This window comes from Gorilla gorilla, chromosome 10, assembly GCF_029281585.2.
Source record: "Gorilla gorilla gorilla isolate KB3781 chromosome 10, NHGRI_mGorGor1-v2.1_pri, whole genome shotgun sequence".
Classification (NCBI taxonomy): domain Eukaryota; kingdom Metazoa; phylum Chordata; class Mammalia; order Primates; family Hominidae; genus Gorilla; species Gorilla gorilla.
Window position 1 is genome coordinate 25346290 of NC_073234.2, and position 21201 is coordinate 25367490.

General features: G+C 38.5%; 1 long non-coding RNA gene across 1 annotated transcript; it reads right to left on the minus strand.

The window, feature by feature from the left end:
- Window positions 1–1301: 1301 nt before the first annotated feature.
- LOC129525940 (uncharacterized) lies at window positions 1302–8173 on the minus strand. The gene is made up of 5 exons (XR_008670515.2): window positions 7808–8173; window positions 7166–7249; window positions 4590–4774; window positions 3746–3853; window positions 1302–1576 (listed from the first exon to the last, which is right to left on the minus strand). It is a non-coding gene; the product is annotated as an uncharacterized lncRNA (long non-coding RNA).
- Window positions 8174–21201: the final 13028 nt, after the last annotated feature.

The window sequence follows — 21201 nt, forward strand, 5'->3', positions numbered from 1 at the left end:
TAAGTACCAACAGGGTCATTCTGTTTTTGCCATTCTGAGGCCTGTGGCTAATATTCTAAGTGAAATGGGAAGATGGAAAATTATTTTGAGCAGAATAGCGGTGTGATCTGACATACATTTAATATGTTCACTCTGGGTACTGTCCTCAGAATAAGTTGGAAGGGGATGAAATCCACTCACCCAGCCTGAAAAAGTATACTTAAAAATGTTCAAAGTTCTGCTCATGTTCATAAAATTCAACCCGTAGCCCATTATTTGTTCCTTTCTCTTTTCTTCTTTACCTGTCAAATTTTCTCCACTGGGCGCTCTGACTCCTTTTAACATTATTTCTATTTCAGTACAGCTGGATAGAAATGTCATCATTAGGAGATGCAAAGTGGTCCCCTTCTAATGTGATAGTCACCACTCCAGAGATGGCTAATGGAGATGTTTAATGACCTTAAAAATGCATAAGTCTCATTCCCCATCCTCCTTTTGCTAACGATGGTCATTTTTTGTAGCACAATAATCTGAAAATTTTAGAATTATTTTTGTTCTTGTACAGTACAGCATGTAAATTATAATTTAACAACACCTGCATTTAACCTGCTAACACAGTTTACACACTATTAAACCCCAGCCCCATAGAGAATGAGAAGATGAGAAGATGCTGATAAAATTTGCTTCTGATGATGCTGAACATACCATCTATTTTTTCTCTTCTTTTTTTTTGAGACGGAGTCTCGCTCTGTCACCCAGGCTGGAGTGCAGTGGCACGATCTCGGCTCACTGCAAGCTCCGCCTCCCGGGTTCACACCATTCTCCTGCCTCAGCCTCCCGAGTAGCTGAGACTACAGGTGCCCGCCACCACGCCGGGCTAATTTTTTCTATTTTTTAGTAGAGGGTAAGGGGTTTCACCATCTTACCCAGGATGGTCTCCATCTCCTGACCTCGTGATCCGCCCACCTCAGCCTCCCAAAGTGCAGGGATTACAGGCGTGAGCCACCGCACCCGGCCAACCATCTATTTTTTCAATATTATTTTCCATATTGTTTGAATGTCTGTAATGTGTGTGAGACCCAGCTGAATTTAAAATGTGGTTCTACCATTTACTATAATCCCAGGTAAACAATCTTTCATTTGCTCATTTATTTAAGCAAAAAATGATAAAAATTCTTCATCATTTAGGGGTAAAAATATTTAGCATAGTTCATGGTACAAGTTAATACTCAAAAGAGAATTACTCATTATATCAGGTAATGTAAATGCGAAGAAAAGAAAACTAGGCCAAAGTAAAATATTAAGAGGTGCAGAGACTTTAATGTCAGCCAGATGTTAACCCTTGCCCTCTGTCCTTCTGAGACCCGTGTAAGTATTAGCTGGAATCTAAACCCCATAGGTTTGTGGGAATCCAGAGAACTCTCCATGATTTCTTCAAGTCACCAGGGCTTCCTTCTTCGTGGTCCTCTCCATTTCTAAATACTCACGTTTTGCTCCCATGACTCATAGCACAAAACTCAATTCTTTCACTAGTTTCAGCAACGACAGCAACAACAAATCCACTTAATGTAAATAATTCGCTAGTTTCATAACTTGACTAAAGACAAAACAAATAGATTAATTCTTTATTTACTGGACCTCCTGAGAAATAACTGAGCACAACCTCGAAAATAGAATGTAAATTTCATTAGCCCTGTTTCTAAAACACGTGCAGTGTGGAAGGAGTAGAGGAAGTGAAATAAGCTGTTGCTCTCCTCCTATCTTTCTCCAAACTTTACCTCAGGACCCTGATGGTAGGAAGAAAAGGACACTATGTGACTTCAGTGCCTAACAACACAGTCCTGGAAATTTACGCTATTGATACTGTAGCAAACATTGTAATCATTTTGTGAGGGATTGGATTCTTCCCTTTATACTGTAGAATAAACATTGATATATCAATGTGTTTAGCCATTTAGAAATTATAAAGAAGGGGAGTGTAACTGACATTTCATTGAACATACATTTCATATATTACAAAATTGGTCTATTAATGCTGAAATAAATGTTCATTTGGCCACTCTTTATCACCATCACTGTAGTGAAACAGGTATTCTTTACTCAGTAGATTACGATACACATAAGTAAACAAATAAAACCTAAAGAAAAGATTTCCTACATTTATATTTTATGCCATACATATAAACATGTGAAATTCAAAATTCAAAATGGAGGAAAACAGGATGGTTAATCACGATACATTTCTGGTTATACTGTAATTATTTGGGGGAACTTCACAGTACTGGTGTACACTTTCCTAACTTCTAGGGTAACTTCAAATTTTTATCCTGCCCATTCCCAAAATATATGTGTATTTTTATGCTTATCCAATCCATAGTGCCAACTAACAACAACTGTTATGGGCTGAATTATAGGCCCCCAAATTTCATACATTAAGTGCCTAACTCCCAGTACCTGAGAATGTAACAGATTTGGAGATAAGGTATTTGTTTTTTTAAAAAAGAAGTGATGGAGGTAAGAAAAGGTCTTTAGGGTGCACCTTAATCCAATATGACTGATGTCCCTGTAAGAAGAAATAAGTTAGACACAGACTTGAGTGTGTACAGAAGGCCACATGAAGACAGAGTGAGAAGACAGCCACCTGCAAGCCAAGGAGAAGGGCCTTAAAAGAAATCAGCCCTACTAACACCTTGATCCTGGACTTAGTGGCCTCCAGAGCTGTCTTTAAGCCACCCATTCAGTGGCATTGATTACAGCAGACCTAGCAAATTAATACACCAATGTTAACTCCTGTCTCATTTTTTGATGGGCCTATATATAATATGTAATGCCACATTAAGCTGTTAATATTTTCTTTCAAGAAAATATAATATTATGTTTTATAGTCAGAAAGTTTAATCTGTCTTTTTTTATATTTTTCAAAGATAAAATATAATATTGGGTATATTATCACTCTCAAATCATTGTGCATTTTCACCCCAAATTGAATGTAAATACAATAATCATAAGAGAATTTTCTCAAATTTAGAAAGTTCCACTACTAATTTTATTATATTATGTACAACATGTAATATCTGGCATGGAGTGCTACAGAACCAGTATCTATTACAAAGTGGGCGGTCAATAAATGGTAGCTAGTGGTCACCTTTAGTTCACCAAAGAATATTGAGAACTCAATATCCTTTATACGACTTTCTCCACCCTGACGTTGGAGAAATTCGTAAGTGTTTTAAGAACAAAATAGATTCTAAGTGTATGATGAGCTTTTTCAAGCTATGGAATACAAAGAAGTTCTTGAATTTTAAACAAAGGTAAACTGAGGCAAACATGTTCTCTTCTTAACTTACTCTTGTCCATGTCAGGCCACTGGTGGGTGCGGAAAGTGTAGGCTTCTGTACACTCTCTAATGCTCTCCCATCAATGAAAGGCCAAAGGAACAACAACAACAAAAAAACAAAAGGCAAGGTCCCAGGTCGAAAGAGGAAAGGATCAAACTGCTTAGACTTGCATCCAGTTCAGGATAAAGGGAACACGTGTGACTCACATGTGGTATATACCAATTCCATAGATTACATAAATATTGATATGTGATGCCAAACCCTCATTAAAAACCATAACTTTGTCTAAATATTCTCTTTGGCATCTATTTTTTGAGGGTCTTTTGGGGGGATGATGTGGAGGAATCTATGGAGGAAGCCAGTTATAGACTCAGAATCTTTACCACGCTTTACACATTTAATAGTAAATACATGTTAGTAAGGCTTACCAATTGCTGAATGTAGCTCCATCTGCCCACATCCACGTTTTGTTTGCATTGTGCTTGCTCAGTTCAAACCAGTATAAAGACGGCCCCAGATAATGCATCAAAGATTCCCTTTACAAAATACAGAGTGCTGTCATAGATTTCTTCTAGTTTTCTCATTCTCACTCCCTCCAGTGCCGTTTAAGTCCATTATTATCTTGCACGGTTACTGCAAAGGCTGTATAACTTGATTCCCTCCGTTTACATTTGCCACTCAGTAGCCAATCTCATCACAACAAAGATTATGATTCTTTTAAAACTTAAGTCAGATCCTATTACATTTTCCCATAATTTGGCAGTATCTCCCTATTTTGCTTGGAGCAAAAACTAAACTCTTTACAATAGCCTGCAAGACCCTACTGATCCGCATTCTTCACTCAATCCCTCATTTTAGATACATTGACTGGCTGCTTCTTTTCTGTTCCTTGAATATTCCAGACATTCACTGGCCTTAAGACACACGCTCCAGCCATTTTCCTTTCCTGGAAAGTTCACTTCTAGATAGTCCCTTACCTGCTTCACATCCTTCCTAAAATGTCACCATCTTATTGGGATATAACCTTATCTGCAGTAAACCCACTCCCTTAATTTACATTTTTTTGCATAAAACTTTCCAACTTCTAACACAATATATAAATTACATATTTAATAAGATAATTTTTCATTGCTTATCTCTTCCCCTAGGATGTAAACTCCACAAGGGTAAAGATCTTTGATTCTTTGGTTTGCTAATGTATTACACCCTAGGAGTGTGCCTGTCTTTTAGTAGCTATTAAATGAGATTAATATTGCAAAGAAGAAATCTAACCATTTCATTCTGAGAGTTGAGCCTGGCCAGAGATTCATAACTTCTGCAGTTTTCTCAGCCATTGATCCACGTTGTTTCATGTTCAGATTGAAAGAAGCAATTATTATTGATTCATTTCCAGCCTTGTGGACACATAGTTAAATTTTCTAGGCATGTCTTGTTTCTAAGGTGCCTTGGAATTCCAACTGAAATTAACAGGTAATAGAGAAAAAGAATAAAGAAAGTATCAAAGAAAGAAAGAGTGAGCTTCAGAGTAAAATATTATTATATAGCTCAGACTAATAAAATGTGTTTTACTTACATATTCAATTTGAATGACTTAACTTTAAACATCAATTCAAAAAAATTGAATATCGAGAAGATAACATGAAAGGAATAAGCACTGGAGAATGAGATCTATGAAAAATTTAAAAACTCAATAACAAACTTCCAGAAATTCAGTATCTTCCAGCCGTTTTCCCTCCTAATCTTTAGACTACATGAATTTTCTTTATTCATCTATTTTTTCCTAAAATTTACTATGCTCTCTAGAACAAGTTGCAGTGTAAATAAACAAATTTTTCTATATTCATAACTTCAGTGAGCTGGTTCCTATCATCAACTTAACTGAGACTATATTGTCTTTCAAAGACAGCATTTCTCTAGAAGGTGGCGCTGTTTCCTTGTCCGTTATGAAACAAGAAACACTGAGAAAAGAAAGCTAAAATTTCCCTTTTTACTCTCCACTTTTACTCCTTAAGTTACTGCACTAGATAAAGGAAGTTACTTGTTAAGGTACAATCCTGAAAGAAATAAGCTCTGAGAGCACCTCCTACCCACAGCTAAAATAAATAACTGGTTCATCTTCAAATCTGTGAGTGGGAAAATCCTCAATGGGAAGGATCAACTAGCAATATGGTTCTATATAGTTGAGACCTGAGAGTGAAGTGAAAAAATCAAGTTATCAAAGTTATTTGAATGTGTCATGTTCAAAATTATTTTAAAATGTCAAATTCAAATCAGTAACCAATATAAAAACCAAATACTTAATTCAAAACTTGGGTCACCAGAAAGCCAGTTTTCTCATTCATTTACTAATTAATTCATTCTTTCATTTACGCAGTCAACAACTACCGATTGAGCACCTGCTACACGCCAGACATTTTTGTAGCTCTATGAATAGCCTACATAACATACAGAAATACCTACTCTTATGGGACTTATGCGTCTGAAATTATATAGTTTGTCTTAAAATAGATCAGAGTGAAGGAGAATCAGGGAATCACAGTTGTTGGTAAAACGAGTAGAAAGCAAACCACAAGAATATGGCGTCATGTAAGTCAAATGAATTTTTTTTTTTTTAGAAAAAGGGAGTGCCAAAAGCTGCAAACAGGTTATATAATAAGGTGAGGAGGGAGAATGGACCAGTCGATTTAGCAATATGGAAGTTATTGGTGAACTTGAAAGACAAGTTTGGTGGAAAAAGCAGAGTGGAAGCTTGATCCAAGTGGATTTAGCAGAAAATGGAAAGATAAAAAATTATTTTGAAAAGCCGTTTTAAGGAGGTTGCTGTACCAAGGAGAAAACCAATAAATTGGTTGCTAAAAGATAAGTGGGGTCTAATAAATTTTGTTGTTTTTGTTGTTTATTTTTTCAAGGTTGATATAGATACCAGTATGTCATATTTGCTGATGGAGATGTTTCAGTTGAGAATGAAAAAAGGATGATGTAGGAGAGTGGAGAATTACTAGGGTGATATTACCGATCCAGTGAAAGAATATAGGATCTATTGTAGAATATGAATACTGCATCTACAGTTCCAAGAGTCTAGGCAGAGTGTAGGGGCAGAGATGGAGTAAGTAAGCTGGTGTGGTGATGGGAGCATTTGGAAGTTTCCTACAAATTGTGAAAATTAGAACAAGTTGGAAGCAAGGGTATAGACATGAGAATGAGCATGAGGAGAATGGAGATGAAGGAGAAGGTATAAATTGCTAATGAATGGCAGTGAAAGAGTTAATGCACTAGGGAACTGTAATACAATTGCCAGTCCCTCACCCTACTTCTTTGTAACTCCATCATAATTATACCTGGTGTGATTCTCTGACATGTATGTTCTAAGATGATCTTTGATAAACGCCTATTTGAGTTTAAGATTCAGCACAAATATTTCTCCCTTCATTAAAGCCTTGACTACAAGCAGCTAACTTATAATCTCCTCTCCTGCTTCAAATTCAACATAGTTCTATTTAGTAATTATTTCTTTTGTGTTACAATTGTTTGCTTACATGCTTCCATATTCAGTTAAAGATAAACTACTTTCAGGCAAAAAAATACCATTTTTTTCATTGTTGTATCATCAGCAGGTAGCACTGTGCCTAAAGCTTGATACATATTTATTGAAAGACTGATTATTCTAGAAGGTGAAGCAGGTGACTAAGTTTGAAGAGCAATTAGATGCACTGTCTTGGAAAATGCTTTTATCTCTAAATTGTTCTATATTAAGGAAGGAAAGACTAGTTATTGGTATCCAACTGAATCAATAATACAATAATTTTAACAATTTAGTTTAATAATTTTAGCAGAAATTGTTTACTTACATTTTCTGGGAAATCTTAAAATCCCCCAAAGAAGAAAAGCAATGCCTTCACATATAAAAATTGAGATGATCATTATTTTCCTTTCTATTATACCAAAGAGAAACAGATGTCATTGTTTATGTTCCAGAGAGAAAAAAAGCAAGCAAACCAACAAAAAACCCATCATGTTTATCTCTTTTCTCTATCTTCCGCATGTTCTACTGTTCACAATTCAGCAATTAATGTATTAGAAAAATAAGAAGGGGAACTAAGACCTAACGTTTGAACACCAGGAGCCTCGAAGGTGCTTTGGCTCCACTTTCCTGTGCTATTTGGCAGAACTGTGTTACTAATTCTTCTGCCCTGCTTCCAGAACAGAAAACCAACAGTTTCCTCGTTAGCGTCTTTTAATGAAATACTGCCTTTTCCAAGGGAACATTCCAAGTATTTTTAATGAAATACTGTCTTTTCCAATATGATGGAGAAGGCTGGAATCGCCCATTATTATTATTATTGAAGTCTTTATTTTATTAATGAAAACTGCTTTTACTTAAGACCTATATTATGGTCGCTATCCCCTACCCTGCCTTTCCCTCCCAATGCTAAAAGGGTGCAAGCTGGGATCAAGAAAAGATGCTAGAATAATCACACAACCTCACCCACCTGGCGTGTTGGTCTTCTGCTCCACAAGCTCGGTCCCATCCTTACTCTCGATCCCTTCTCCTTCCATCTCCAACCCTCACGAGGAAGGCTCGTCCTTCTGTGTGTAATCAAAGAGGCGGGAATAATCCTGCGGGTGAATTGCAGATTGCTAATTATGTTTGGTGAGTGCAAACCGCAGGAAACTGAGGACCCGCTTTTTCTGAGGGGTGGTGCGGCAGCAAGACAGTAGGAGAAACAGCACAGCAACCTAGCATCCTCCACTCAGCCGCGCAGGTGGACTTCGGCCAGAGGGCCCCCAGGGGCGTGTCATGTGCCTTCTCTGACGTTTGTACGAGGCAGGGGCAGCAACGGCAGCCGGGCATGCACCAACGGTGCCTCTGCCCTGGCAGCGAGGAATCCACAGCCCATGATTTCCGCAGCCCACGATTGGCTGGGGCACAGCGATAAGAATTCAACCTAACGGGCACCTCACCTCCCACCTGCTTGGTACGCAGAGCAGATAATGAGGAGTCCCATACACTTCCTTTCGGGCTTCTTTATATTGTCTCCCTAAAAATCTCCGATTGGACACAGGTATATAACATAAATTGCCTGCACTGGAAAGTGTACACATTCTCTCACGCCACAAAGTGGATCTGCCCCCATTTTCTTGTTTTTAATAACTTTTTTCTGTTCTATATTTTTAACCACCGTGTTCTAAGTGTACCTGTGGAGTGTTTAGTAAAATGTGGGAAAACAAAGCCATTGTTTTTACATGTTTTCATAGGAACTAATGAAAGCTTGTTTCATATACAGGCAGTTTTTATTTTGCACTGTAGTGTGTGATAATAAAAATTACTGCACAAGCTGATATCACACCAAGCTATTTTAATAATAGGGAAAAGTATGATTTTTCCTTTATCCTCTTTTCCTGATTGAAAATTATTTTACTCTCACTCATAGACATATAGGGAAATGTAAACAACAATAAAATTAATATTTTTAAAGTATGCTATAGTTAAAACATTAAAAACACTGAGTTTCAAGTGTTTTGCTTAAAAGAAAATGAGTAGTGTGAATTGAGCACGTGCTCTTGTTGTTCTATCGCTTACAATATGGAGCCAGCATCTTTTAGATGCCTTCTCCAGCTTTTTTATTCCTAAATTTGGATAGACTTCCAATATACTATTCTTTGCACTTGAAATGTTAGGAAACACATTGAAAGTTCATTTGATGTGAACACTTTAGCTCGTATAACTTCCTCTGGGACCTCTTCATTCTTTTCATCACAACCACTTACCTTATTTTTGTCAATAAGTGTGCCTTTACTAAATTCCTCTGGTTGCATTATCTAGAGACTCTTTAAAAGGTGAATTATTAATAACCCTATCAACAGCTATTGCTTCTCTAACTTCATTTCTCTTCTATTTTATTTCCCCTTTCAGCGCCATCATTTTTTGCTGCACTTTGTATCACTAACCAATTTCCTGTTTCAATTAACTTCCTCTTCTTGTCTTCCTGTTTCAAATTTCCTTTGGAATTTGTCATACAGTGACAAACCCGTGTGACATTTACAAAATAATACAGAATAACTCTCCATGTTATTCTGTATTAACTGATAAAAGATGCATGGTGACCAATCAATCATTGACAGACTTGGAAAAAAGTGACATGATTGGTCGTTAATCACAATACAAACATATATATAGTGATTCGTGAACTGAAAAACTAGTGTGGAAGTTTCTACTTTATACAATTACTTACAGTAAATATAATACAAATACAGATAAGTACGCTTAAAGAATTAAACTGTGCTGTTGGGGAGTTATTTAATTAAACTGTGAGAAGTGAAGTTTATGCATATTAGAACCACGCAAAGTAAAGTTTATACACACACCCTACTCCCCACAGACATTCTCTTTAAAATATACATATACGGCCGGGCACTGTGGCTCACGCCTGTAATCCCAGCACATTGGGAGGCTGAGGCAGGTGGAGCATCTGAAGCAAGGAGTTTGAAACCAGTTTGGCCAACATGGTGAAACCCCATCTCTACTAAAAATACAAAAATTAGCCTGGTGTGGTGGCAGGCGCTTGTAATCCCAGCTACTCAGGAGGCTGAGGCAGGAGAATCACTTGAACCCAGGAGGCAGAGGTTGTAGTGAGCCGACGTCCCGCCATTGCACTCCAGCCTGGAGATATATATATATATATATATATATATATATATATATATATATATAAATTTTTATATATATACACACACAAATACATATACAAACAAACACATATGCATGTATAAGCATATATTGTATGTGTATAGACCTTATTCTATACATAAGAATTATTTATACTTATTTATGTAACGTATTCTTGCGACTTCAGTAATTAATTAGCACAGATTTCAAAGCTATAAATGGTAGAAATGTGGTCTCTCACAGTTCTGGAGGCCAGAAGTCTGGAATAAAGAGGCTCTGAGGAAGAACCTGCTTCACACCTCTCTTCCAGCTTCTGGTGGCTGCTGGCAATCCTTAGTGATCCTTACCATGAAGTTGCACCATGCCAGTCTCTGCCTCTATCTTCTTAATGAGTGGAAAATAGTTCCTAGAATTCAACTAGAAGATTTCTCTCATTTTTCATTTACCTTCACAGACCATATATTCCTTCTTAAGATGATAACTTTCAAGAGGAATAGAAACAGTATGATTGGCTTAGATTAAATTCAACCAAATCATTAGAGATAAGATCAACCTCTCCCTCACAGAAGCAAGTAAATATATGGGGGCGGGGGGATTGTTTTCTTCTTACAATACTCTTAATATTTCACCTCCTACACCAGATGTGTAGGGAGGGGGTTTCTCCTCAAATCAATAAATTATCTAGGGCAGGGGGCCCCAACCCTCGGGCCATGGGCCAGTACCAGTCCATGGCCTTTCAGGAACGGTCCATGGCCTTTCAGGAACAGTCCATGGCCTGTTAGGAATGGGGTTGCACAGCAGGAGGTGAGCAGCAGGCAAGAGAGAGCAGCTTCATCTGTATTTACAGCTGCTTCCCATCACTTGCATTACTGCCTGAGCTCCACCTCCTGTCAGATCAGCTGCTCATTAGATTCTCATAGGAGTGCAAACCCTACTGTGAACTGTGAATGCAAGGGATCTAAGTTGCATGCTCCTTAAGAGAATCTAATGCCTGATGATCTGTCACTGTCTCCCATCATCCCCAGATGAGACCATCTAGTTGCACGAAAACATGCTCAGGGTTCCCACTGATTCTACATTATGGTGAGTTGTGTAAGTATTTTATTATATATTACAATGTAATAATACTAGAAATAAAGTGAACAAAAAATGTAATGCACTTGAATCATCTTGAAACCATCTTCCCCCACCCCAGGGTCTGTAGAAAAATTATATTCCCTGAAATTGGTCCCTGGTGCTGAAAAGGTTGGGGACTGCTGCTCTCGGGGACACCCACTGTACGTCCTATAATTCAATTCAATTCTGACAGTATCCACCTGGAGTTAGCATCAAATTCCACAGATCAAGGGCTCGGTCCATCAAGACTGCCCTCCACTTCAGATGCCAGTGTCAAGTCTGGGCCTCTGGAACTGCTGACCAACCAGCTACAGATTGAGGGTTCCCTCGACCCCTCATCACACTTGATTAATTTGATAGAGGGGCTCAGAGAACTTGGAGAAACACTCAATGTTTACCAGTTTATGATATTAATAAAGGGTACACATGAACATCCAGATAAAAAGAGAGTTGGGGGAGGTCTGAGAGGGTCCAGAGTGCAGGAGCTTCTGTCCCTATAAAGTTGGGGTGCATCATCCTCGTGGCACATAAGTGTGTTTGTTCACCTGGGAGTTCTTGTAACCCTGTATTTTTGGGATTTTTATGGAGGTTTCATCATGTAGGCATGATTGATTACTCTTTTTCCAGCCCCTTTCCCAACTATGGCTAATGTGGGGTAGGAGTGAAATGTCTAAGCCCCTAACCATGTCTTGGTCTTTCTGGCAACCAGCCTTCATTTAAGAGCCTACCAAGAGTCACCTCATTAGAACCAGAGATATTCCTATTGCCCAGAACATTCCAAGGGATTTAGGAGCTCTGTGTCAGATGCTCCTATCACTCTGGCAATTACAAAGGTGTTAGGCACTCTGTGTTAGGAACCAAGGTTAAAAACCAAATAATAAAAGATGTCCCTAAGCACCCTTACTGTTCAGGAAATTCCATTTTTAGAAGCTCTGCACAGGAACTAGGGACAGATATATAGATATAGATTATATAGAGATAGACAATTTCATATACACTCACTCTCCACTGACAAAATTAGGATTCTACCTGAAATATAGAAGAAGAGAATGGATTTGGATACATAACCAAAAACAGTCTTATTGCCAAAATATATATATTTTTTGAGATGGATTCTCACTCTGTTGCCTGGGCTGGAGTACAGTGGTGTGATCTCTGCTCACTGCAACCTCGGCCTCATGGATTCAAGCGATTCTCCTGCCTCAGCCTCCTGAGTAGCTGGGATAACAGGCGCCCACCACTACGCCCAGCTAATTTCTTGTGTTTTTAGTAAAGATGGGGTTTTACCATGTTGTCCAGGCTGGTCTCGAACTCCTGACCTCATGATCCACCAGCCTCAGCATCCCAAAGTGCTGGGATTACAGGTGTGAGCCACTGTGCCTGGCCACCAAAATATTTTTTTAAGAGAGTGAGTGAGTGTGTGTGTGTGTGGAGGTTGTTTACTCACTGCAAGATATAAAAAAAGGAATTGGTACCAATACCACCCATATAGGCAAATTGGACTACATTAAAATTTAAAACTTCTGTGCATCGAAGAGCATAATCCACAGAGTGAAATGACAACCTACAAAGTGGGAGAAAATGTTTGGAAATCACGTATCTCATAAGGAATTAAAATCCACAATATATCACAAATTCCTATAGGGCAGCAGAAAACAAACAAATGAAAGAACAAATAACTTGATTTAAAACTGGGCAAAGGATTTGAATAGATACTTCTTCATAAAACATAAACAAATGTCCAGCAAACATATGAAAAGACATTCAATATCACTAATCATTTGAGAAATTAAAATCAAAACTATATTAAGAGATCACCTCACATCCATTAAGATGGCTCCTGTGGAAAAAAAAAACCCAGAAAATAACAAATACTATAGGGATATGGATAAATTGCAACCCTAGTGAAATTTTCATGGCAATGTAAGATAACGCAACCACTACAGACAACAATATGGTGGTTCCCCTCCCCACCAAATTAAACATTAAATTATAACCTGGCACTTTTGCTTCTGGATATATAGCCAAAATAATTAAAGCAGGTTATCTCCAAGAGATTTATACAGCCATATTCATAGCAGCATTATTCACAAGTCAACAGGTTAAAGCAACCCTGGTGTCCATCGATGAGTGGACTAAAAAAATGTGGTATATATATACAATGGAATATTATTCAGCTTTAAAAAGGAAGGACATTCTGACACAAGCTACAACATAAATAAACATCGAAGGCTTTATGCTATGCGGAATAAGCCAGTCGCAAAAGGACAAGTACTGTATGATTTCACTTATATGAGTTACTTAGAAGAGTTAAGCTGATAGAAACAGAAAGTAGAATGGTGGTTGCTAACGGATGGCAGAAAGAGGAAATGGGGAGTCATTGTTTGACAGATACAGAGTTTTAGCTTTGCAAGATGAAAATATTTCTGGAGATTGATTGCAAAACAATGTAATGTACTTACTACTGAAATTTACACTTAAAAATGGTTAAGATGAAAAATTTTGTTATGTGTATTTTACCATAATTTTAAAAAAGTAGTTTCCCAGAGGACTGCCAGACACTGAAATCCTAATGGTGAGAATCTGTAGAATCCTAAAAGTTGAGTAGAAATCAGACAGGAGATAAGTTTCAGTCATATGATGTGACTTCTGAAAAACCCCCAACAGCACTTGGTAAGAGAAAGAACCATTAACAGTAGATATCTGTGCTTCTATTTCTCTTTCCCATGAAATGTTTAAGAAACAGCAGCCAATGAATAGAGGATTTGATGATGCTAGGGAAAAAAAGAGGCAGCAAAACCGCCTGCCTCCTCTTCCGCAGGCTTCCAAGTAGAGTTTAAATTGAAGTTTGGAGTTTCAATATTGTGCTAGACTGAACCTATTAATTTCTGACATGAGACTGCTCTTTTTACTTCAAGGAACCATAAAAGCCTTGGGATTGACTCCAGCCTACCCAGATGTAGGGATTTCTAAGTCTCAGAGAGAGCTTAGTGGAAAAATAAAGTTAATTCTGTGTGTACATACCAAAGGGCGTTTCTTTCCAACCACAAGATTCACCTGTTTCTCTGTTCTCTGATCCCTGTGTATGCATTCTTCCCATTTTCATGAGTGCATCTGAGGGCTGTGGGTTAGTGATTTTCCTTGACCATAAATCCAGTAATTGTGTTTCCTGTTGAGTGGAAGGAAAGAAAGGCAGAACCTTAAGAAATATTTCATTCATGCAAAATTACTTTTTAAATAAATATACAATGTTTTCTGGAACCTCGTGATTGTGTTGGAATTTTTTTCCTATTTATTTCATTAACCATTTCATAAGGAAAGGGAGAAAGCAACTCAACTGTTTCAGTTTGAACTCTCTTGGGACTTGCTTATTGTTGTAGCAGTTAGATTGTATTCTGGTGGTTGTTTGTGTGTTGATGTAGTTGTGGGAGATCAGGGTTTGATCTGAGCGCAGACCGCTTGGGTGTATTCTTCAGGGTTGGTCTGCATGTGGCTGTGGGCCAGTGGAGTGAGGGAACATCTCTACCCGTATCACACTGAACATGCCCAATCTCATCTGATCTCAGACAGTCTTTGAATTGTAGCACTGCCTTATATTTGGATTTATTTTGCTGTTGAATGCGAATATGGGATGGAAGTCCATGTCTCCAGGCTTCTATGCTGCTGCTCTAAGGAGAGGCAGGCCTGATTAGTATGTGCTGCTGTTTGGCTACAGAGTTCTTTGGAGTCTGGAGAGATTTGGCCTTTAAAAATCAAACTGTCAGCTGGGCGCAAGAAACTGAGGTGGGCAGATACTTGAGCCCAGGAGTTCGAGACCAGCCTGGGCAACATGGTGAAACCCTGTCTCTACAAAAAATACAAATATTAGCTGGGTGTAATGGTGCATACCTGTAGTCCCAGCTACTCAGGAGGCTGAGGTGGGAGGATTACCTGAGCCTGGGAGGTTGAGGCTGCAGTGAGCCTTGATCACACCACTGCACTTCCAGCCTGGGTGACAGAGATCCTGTCTCAAAAAAAAATAATAATCAAACTATCATGGAAACTGCTTTATTCAAAATTTTGTTTCACAACCTTTATTGGATTACCCATCAGAACAAATAAAGTTTAACCACGTGAACATGTTCATAAGCCAGTGAGTTTGCATTGCTATCTCATGGCTGAAATTTAAAGGTAAAAGCTATTGGATCTTTGTGTGTATGTAGGTATATGTGTCTAGATGTTACGTGTTGTTTTTAGAGGGTAGCAAATTGGCTTATAAATTAAAAAGTGTTCATAAATTAAGTAAATGAGTCTACGCATTTTTCAAGTTTACATGACTTAAGTAAATCTTTAATAAACAAGAGAGCTTTTAGATCATTTGTAAAATAAAAATAGAAATGTCTTTGGAATTGTCAGCATACTTTTTTTGTTTGGGTTTTACATTTGTCTCTGCTAGATATTTAAAGGTATTAGGGTTTGACAAAAAGATTATAAGACTATAAACCCAGCCAAGAACAAAATTATCTTTGTGTGATTTTTTGATAAATAAGACTAATTTAATGTTGTTAGGCTAATAAAAATAGCTGAAACTTTTGCATTATTGGTGCAAGTATCCATGTATTTTACTTTATGTTTCTTTTTTTAAAAAACGGAGTCTCACTCTGTCGCCCAGGCTGGAGTGCAGTGGCGCGATCTCGGCTCACTGCAAGCTCTGCCTCCTGGGTTCATGCCATTCTCCTGCCTCAGCCTCCTGAGTAGCTGGGACCACAGGCACCCGCCACCATGCCCGGCTAATTTTTTGTATTTTTTAGTAGAGAAGAGGTTTCACCATGTTAGCCAGGATGGTCTTGATCTCCTGACCTCATGATCCTCCTGCCTCAGCCTCCCAAAGTGCTGGGATTACAGGTGTAAGCAATCATGCCCAGCCAACTTTATGTTTCTTACTTAGGTGAACATCTAATATATACAAGTTATAAAAATGGTTAACAAGGAAATAATGAATAGCTTTGATATCTCTTTTCTCATAAGTAATATAGATAATTGCTAAAAAAGTGAATGAAATATAAATGGCATAAATGCTCTAAGTGAACTTTTTGTGTAATTTAATATCTTGAAGTTATTTTGGATGCTCATGAGATGTGTGGGTCATTTCCAATTATGAAAGGGTTTCAATACAGAAAGTTAAATGATGTAAAAACCTTAATTCCTTTAAATCTCAGTTTTCCTAAGAAATCAAAAACCTAATAACAATGACATAGAAATTATTTTGATAAAATGTAAAATTTGTTTCTCAGGTCAGTTACCAAAAGGCAAAGAAAAACCTCCTGCAGTGTGATTGCTTCTCCTATCAGAATTCCATCTTGAAAACCTGAAAGTCAAACCTGATAAATGATGTAGACATACCAAGAAAAGCCAAGAGGACAGAATCAAGCTATACTGGAGGAAAACGTTGCTTCTCTAGACTTTTAAAATAAATATTTCAGCATCAGACCATGACAGCAGTTAAGGCAAGATGGAAAAAAAAATACAGGAACTGACAAAGTTGAAGGAGATAGTTTCATTTCAGGTTCCTTCAAGGGGAGACAAGCTGACAGCAACAAAACACAAGAAAGCTGCACTTTGGAGATATAGATCTGAGAAGTATTCAAAAAGTAACAGATTATAGAGTCAAAATCAAAACCTCTCGCCCAATCAATATTTTAAGAAAACCTTGTTCTAACCCAGGGGACTAATCTATATCTCTCTCCCCTAGTTACTGGATCCTTTCTACCCTGTTTCATAAACAACCTAAGTCCATAATTTGAATTAACCTTTAGATAACTTCTGAGTTAAACAAAATTATTTCTTTAATCAATAAGAACACACCTTCTTTGGCACATCGTACATGGAATCATACAATTTGCTGGAATTCTTATTCTTAGTAATCCTAAATTTTAATGGAAACCTAGGAAGCAAGAAATCCTGGGCTGTCTATCAGATATTAACATTTTATAGATGAGAAACATGAATGTTCTCAGGCCCAGAAACCTCAAGTTATTTTGGGACCTCAAGAAAAGAGGAATTCACCCAATTCATACAGGTATCTGCAAGCACAGATCAATTCTTGGTTGCGCTCAAGAGGCCTTTAAAAATCAAATCTGAGATTCCTTATGAAAAGTTCCAGCAAAGCCAATTTAAAAAAGCCTATATGAACAATAATTCTTGCTTCAGTTTATGCAAATAATCAGGCAAACTATAATAAGATTAAAACAGATTTTGCAGATAAATTGGTCCTACTGTGATTTGCCTTTCATGGAAATGGGGAGCTGGAGAGAGAAACAATATGTTTTGGAAGAAAACTGTAGTACACCTGTTATTAGATTAATCTTTGACCTATGGCAACCTGGTGACCCATGGTGTGGAGATACATCTGTGCTGTGCTGCATTCAGTTATTAAAAGTATAAGTTACCAGTGGAATTTAGACATGGATTCATCACCTCAGAAGTGGTTCACTGGATGCGTAAGGAAATAAAAACTAATTTTTAAAAAAAGCAAAATTTTCAATCCCTTGGTTTTTGTTATCGATATAAACCAAAATGTATCTGAGGTAGGTCTCAATTAATTTCAAAGTTTATTTTGCCAAGGGTAGGGATATGTGCCTGAAACACAAGTCTGTGCCTTTCTCCAAAGATGCTTTTGAGGGCTTCAATATTTAAAGGGGAAAGGGCAGATATTGGGGAAAGAGGAAGAAATTTTAAAAAGGTGTGGGTAGGGCGGTGGCTCACGCCTGTAACCCCAGTACTTTGGGAGTCCAAGGTGGGCGGATCACCTGAGGTCAGGAGTTTGAGACTAGCCTGACCAACATGGACAAACCCCATCTCCACTAAAAATACAAAAATTAGCTGCGTGTGGTGGTGCACTGCTGTAATCCCAGCTACTCGGGAGGCTGAGGCAGGAGAATCACTTGAACTCGGGAGACAGAGGTTGCAGTGAGCCAAAATCATGCCACTGCATTCCAGCCTGGGTGACAGAGTGAGACTTCATCTCAAAAACAAAAAAACAAAAAAAAGGTGTGGGTAGATAAGAGACAAATTGTTGTATTCTTTTGAGGTTTTGATCAGACTTTCACTAAATACACAATTACATGTGAGAGTGGGGTAAAGAAATAGTCACTTATGCCTCAGTCTAGATCAGTGAATCTGCATTTTTATACAAACGAAAGGGCAGACGAAGCAATCTGATATGCATTTGTTTCAGATGAGCAGAGGGTTGACTTCAAGTTCTATCCTTTGTCCCATACCTGTGAAGATAAGCTATCAATTTACATTGCCAGGGTGAAATTCAATGGAATAAAATGGGAGCCAGGTTTGCCTGACACAGTTCCCAGCTTGACTTCTCTCTTTGGCTTAGTGATTTGGGGACCCCAAGATTTATTTTCCTTTCACATCTATAACAGCTAAAATTAAAGTAGGAGAATATTGGGTCAGGCCTTGAGGCCAAACCAAGCCTAGATGTGGGTCTGTCTGAACTCAGATCACTAGCCTCAAGGCTGCTCATGAAGGAGAAAATTATGCCAGGAAACCAGAAAGTACCTCTGAGATCTGTGGTTTCCTGGAAGGTAGTCAATGTGGGGAAGGAGTGAATTAAAGCAACTTCTGAAACTAGAGGGTATAATGTGAAGGAATTGTTCCATTTTGCAAATCAGTATCATTAGCTTCCTGAACCTTTGCTAAAATAAATTGTGAGAGTAATTACTTCAGGCACAATGTCTTTGGTTTTAAATGCTGCAGAGTGGAAGATCCGGTTGATACAGAACCCACCGCTCACAACTGAACAGTTGCAGATGGGTACATATAATCCGGGCACACAGGAGGTTATTCCCGAAAGAACAGCCTACTTGGTGGACTGGATAAAACACTGTGAGAACTATTTACTCTGAGAAGGAGAATTGTCCCACTCCACCTATAAATGCCAAGTGGAGCACTCCAGATGAAGCAACAGATATGCTTCAAATGTAAGCCACGGGGGACTGGCTTTATAATGATGTGGCAGGCCAGGTCTCACTAATGCAGGCCTCCATAACAACTGTTTCAGTACTGACTGAGTGGTTAAGTTAAATGTTAAAAGCTAAAAAAGCCAGTGGCCTTATACAAACGCTGGATTGTAACAAAAGCCCACCACGAGTTTTGCCTAGGACTTTCCTGGGCCTTGGACCCATGACAAGATAATGAAGGAATTCTTAACAGGACCAGACTAGGATTAAACAAGTTTTACTGGCAGTCTGAAGAAACTTCCCAGGCTTCCACAGACAAGTTTATTGGAGATCTCAAGGAAGTTCCCAAACCTCCATGATTTAGCAGGAGACAAGACAGGGTAATCACCCCAGCACCTGGACCCATTTAGATTAAGTAAATTTACTGAGCCTCCAGAGGAAGGTCTTCAGAACTCAGATCTCAGTTATAGATTACAAGAAGTTAATCACTCATGTTTTTAGATGAATGCACTTACACACAGACATATAACTTAGAAGGTATATAAGCTCTGGAAGACTTTGTAATTTTGAGTTGGTCTGGCAATATTTTCCACGCCTTCTCCCTATAACTTGTTAAAGAAATAAAAACTCTCTTCCTCCCCAGTTCATCTGCATCTTGTTACTGGGCTGGAAGAAATAGCAGTCTGACCCTCAGTTTGGTCCAGGAACAATGATAGAAATATTAACTTGGCTGGGCGTGGTGGCTCACGCCTGTGATCCCTGCACTTTGGGAGGCTGAGGCGGGTGGATCACCTGAGGTCAGGAGTTTGAGACCAGCCTGGCCAACATGATGAAACCCCGTCTCTACTAAAAATACAAAAAATTAGCTGGGCATGGTGGCGGGCACCTGTAACCCCAGCTACTCTGGAGGCTGAGGCAGGAGAATCTCTTGAACCAGTGAGGCGGAGGTTGCAGTGAGTAGAGATTGTGCCACTGCACTCCAGCCTGGGAGAGAAGAGTGAAACTCTGTCTCAAAAAAAAAAAAAAAGAAGAAAGAAATATTAACCTTACTTTTTGGTTTTTGGCTCTTTCGTTGCTTTGCGTTTTAATGGTAATGAGTCCCTGGCACCTCTATTCTTGTGTGGCCTAGAATGTTTAATTGACTATAAGTCTTTTTTGACTCTAAGTCCCTTGGTTACAGGGGTGCCACTGAGGAACAGGATGGACTCGGGGCGGGTAGTCATACCACCCTGGAAATGATATGGCACAAAATAAAGTTTGGCAATCAATGCTCCCTCTGGCATATTCCAAGGAGACCTCAGTTTCCAAGAGATAAATCTTACCTGGGAAAAGGTCTTGCCCCTTGCCCTGCTGAGGGTACTGGTAGCTCCCAGAAATGGGTTAGCTCTTAGCCGCTTTCAAAATGTTTACTTGGAGACTGTTTTCCTGGACTCTCTGATGCTTGAGGATTTTTTCCTCCCCTGAAACAGAAGCTATGTCATACATGAAACAATTAGGGAATATATTAACTAGTCTCTCCAACAGACTTCATTTCTGTATGGACTTGCCTCTTCCCTGTTTGAAACCAGGGAATTGAATCATACTGAAGACCTGCAAATCCCATCAGGCTGAAGACTAGCTGCAACCACAATAGGTCAGTCTTTTCGAGGTGCTGCTGACCACCTACTCGTCTATCAAGTTAGCCAGTGTTAAACCATGAATTCAACATACTCAGTAAAACTAGTCACTGTGGGATCCCTCCAGGGGAAACAGTCATGCTCTTGTGAACCTACACATGGCCTAAAGTTAATATTCAAAGCCCAGCCAAAGATCCTAGATAAGAAACTGTAAAAGGAATATGCACTTTTCTGTTATTATTCTCTTTAAAACCACAGCTTTGCACATATAAGATATAATGAATCAGGAATACTTTTTGGTAGGCTTAGGATTGTTCTCTTGGATTCCCCAAGGGATCCACTCCAAATTCTCTGGTATTTTAAAATTGGTTTATCTATATTATTTATCATCCTCGTTCAATGTGGCCTAAAATGTTGTTCTAAAACTAAAATAAAAGTACCCAGATCATAGTGCTCCAATGACTACTTCTGATTATAGTGCCACATTTCCATTCCTTATCATTATTCCACCTCACACGTCCTCAGCATGAAGC